Source organism: Otolemur garnettii, unplaced genomic scaffold (genome assembly GCF_000181295.1).
Source record: "Otolemur garnettii isolate 467f Iridium unplaced genomic scaffold, OtoGar3 scaffold00149, whole genome shotgun sequence".
NCBI lineage: Eukaryota > Metazoa > Chordata > Mammalia > Primates > Galagidae > Otolemur > Otolemur garnettii.
The window spans coordinates 1,217,211-1,220,824 of NW_003852544.1; positions in this window are offsets into that span (position 1 = coordinate 1,217,211).

A 3,614-nucleotide genomic window follows, 5' to 3' on the forward strand; every position below is an offset into this window, starting at 1 on the left:
GTAGAGTGCAGTGGAATCACAGCTCACAGCAACCTCAAACTCTTGGGCTTAAGTGATTCTCTTTCCTCAGCCTCCCAAGTAGCTGAGACTACAGGAGCCCACGACAAGGCCTAGCTGTTTTTTTTTTCTTTTGTAGAGACAGAGTCTCACTTTATCGCCCTTGGTAGAGTGCTATGGCGTCACACTGCTCACAGCAACATCCAACTCCTAGGCTTAGGTGATTCTCTTGCCTCAGCTTCCCGAGTAGCTGGGACTACTGGTGCCCACCACAGGGCCCAGCTATTTTTTTGTTGCAGTTCAGCGGGGCTGGGTTTGAACCCGCCATCCTTGGTATATGGGGCTGGCGCCCTATCCACTGAGCCACAGGCACTGCCCAATGCCTGGCTATTTTTTTGTTGTAGTTGTCATTGCTGTTTTTAGCAGGCCCTGGGCTGGGTGTAAACCCACCAGCTCTGGTGTACATGGCCAGCGCCCTAACCACTGAGCTATGGGTGCTGAGCTGGATTCATTTCCATTTTTAACTGGACAAACCAACTGCTATAATTCTTTTGGCCATCATGATAAAATCTGAATATGAACTGGGATTAAATGGTTTTAATATGAGGTTAATTGTATTGATGTGGCACAACAAGATTATTATGTTTTTAAAAATCTGTAATCAGCAATGCAATAAAAAGTATTTGTGGGGTGGCGCCTGTGGCTCAAAGGAGTAGGGCACCAGCCCCATATGCCGGAGGTGGCGGGTTCAAACCCAACCCCGGCCAAAAACTACAAAAAAAAAAAAAAAAAGTATTTGTGGGGATGTGGTAGCTCATGCCTGTCTGTAATCCTAGCACTTTGGAAGGCACAGCTGACAGAATTGCTTGAGGCCAAGAGTTTGAGACCAACCTGAGCAAGCCCTGGACTCAGTCTCTACAAAAAATAAAAACAGAAAAATTAGCCCTGCATGGTGCCAGGTGCCTATACTCCCAGCTATTTGGGAGCCTGAGGCAGGAGGATCATTTGAGCCCAGGAGTTTGAGGTTGCTGTGAGTTATCATAATGCCACTGTACTAGCCCAGGCAACAGAGCAAGACCCTATCTCAAAAAGAAAAAAATTATTTGTGGAAGAAAGATCAGAATGTCTTTTATGGTCTCTTGTTCATGACATCTGAGCACAGGAACTGCTCCAAAATACTATAGAAGATAAGGGGAAAGAGTGGTCAATATCACTTTGTTTCTTTGCGATAATTGTAGATTTTTTAAAAGTTGCTTTCTTGGCTTGGTGCCAGTAGCTCAGTGGTTAGGGCACTGGCCACATACACCAGGGCTGGCAGGTTCAAACCTGGTCTGGGCCTGCTAAACAACAATGACAAACACAACAAAAAAAATATCTGGGTGTTGTGGCAGGCACCTGTCATCCCAGCTACTTGGGAGGCTGAGGCAAGAGAATCTCTTAAGCCTAAGAATTTGAGGTTGCTGTGAGCTGTGATGCCACAGCACTCTACCAAGGGCTACACAGTGAGACTCTGTCTCAAAAAATAAAAATAAAAAAAATAAAATTGAGGTAAAGCTCACATAACATAAAAGTAACCACTTTAGTGTGAGCAATTCAGTGCTTTCAGTAAGTCCACAATGTTGTATAGTCAGTACTCCTATCTCATGCAAAACCATTGTTCTCACTCGAGAATAACAATAACAACCTTGTAGCCATAAGGAATCTTGTTTCCCCTCCCGTCTCATCACAGTCTCTGGTGACTACCAATCTGCTTCCTATGTCTTTGAAACTGTTCCTTTTTTGAAGCTGGGCTTATTATACTATTACTTTTGTGTGCATCTAGATTATTGTAGTAAAACTGTTTAAAATTTTTAAAGCCACCCAAAAATTCAGTCTTCCAGCCTTTGTCTGCTATACCCATCTCTGGGTTTATCCCTTGGGTTGTTTCAGCCATAGGTAATGGGAAATCCTGACTCCCACTGCCATAAACCCCAAGGGGCTGTCACAGGGCAGGACACTGAGCATCCATCTCCTTGGCAAGGCCAGGGTGGCTCTGGCCCCAATCATAGGATGCTTCTGACGCCATCTGTGGGATCCTTCTCTGTACCCTGACACCCTTTAGGGAGCTGTCACCCTCTTTTCCCTGCTTCTCCTCCCTGAAAACCTAGAATCTTCAGGACTCTTGTCTATGACATCTGAGTACAGGAACTGTGACAGAGTCTTTGGTGTCCTGGGACCGCAAAGCTGCTTAATTAAGTTTTGGAAAAGTTTTTTTCCCAAAAGTAAGCGGTACAGGAGGGCTCAGGTATGGAGAGAGAATGACATGGGGCCATGTGGGCCACAGAGGGCCACAGGAGTGTTGGTCTCGAATGGTACCCCCACCTTTTTGGTCCTGTTTTTGCATGTGTTGATTTCTTCTTTTTTTTTGAGACTGAGTCTCACTATGTTGCCCTCGTAAAGTACCGTGGCTTCACAGCTCACAGCAACCTCAAACTCTTGAGCTTAAGTGACTCTCTTGCCTCAGCCTCCCCAGTAGCTGGGACTACAGGTGCCCACCACAACACCCGGCTATTTTTCGGTTGCAGTTGTCATTGTTGTTTGGCGGGCCCGGGCTGGGTTCAAACCCGTCAGCTCCAATGTATGTGGCCAGTGCCCTAGCCACCGAGCTACAAGCAACAAGCCCTGTTGATTTCTTTTTTAAGAGACATCAGATTCTTGGCCCTGCCTTCCTCCTGGTAAATGGTCCTTGCCACATGCAGCCCTGACTGCCCCATGTATGTATGTGCACATAACTTGTGGCAAAATATGTCCTACACCATCCCCCAAAGCACCCAGTCACTGCTTCCTAGGAGCTGGGAGGGATCCTTCCTAGCTCTCTACAGACCTACAGCTCCCTCTAAGCTATTGTCACTGACTGTGAAGCAGCAAGGCCTGTTAGCAGGGGTTTGTTTGTGGGGATAAATTTGTGTATTTTTTTCACTAAAACATCTTCACTTCCTGTCCTGGGCAGGGTCGGTCCCCAGCCACCTGCCTCCCATCCACTCCGCTGACTGCCTCCAATTTTGTTATGGTCTGAATGTGCGTGTCCCCCAAATTCCTATGTTGAAACCCTAACCTCCAATAGGATGGTTATCAGGAGGTGGGGCCTTTTCTCAAAGGTCATGATTAGGTCGTGAGGGTGGAGCCATTCCTGAATGGTATCAGTGCCCTTATGAGAAGAGACAAGGGAACACCAGCTCACTCATGCACAGTCAGGTACTCTCTCCTTGGCTTTCTGCCACAGGAGGCTATGAAAGAGCTCATTCTCTATCTGCACAGAGAAGCTGCCTTCACTGGATATAGGCCAGTGCTTTGATCTTGTCCTTCCTATAACTGTGAGCCTGAATGTCTATTGTTTGAGCTCCAAGTCAACGACAATTTGCTCTAGCAGCCTGAGCTGAGACAGCATTCATGCCACCACCAAGAGGTACAGAGTCAGAAGTTGAACCACACTAAGAATGTGTCCTGTGGTGTCCAGCACCAAAAGCATGTGGGTAGTGGAGAAACTGTTTAAAATGTAGAGTCAGGGCTCAGCACCTATAGCTCAACCGGCTAAGGCGCCAGCCACGTACACCTAAGGTGGCGGGTTCGAATCCCCA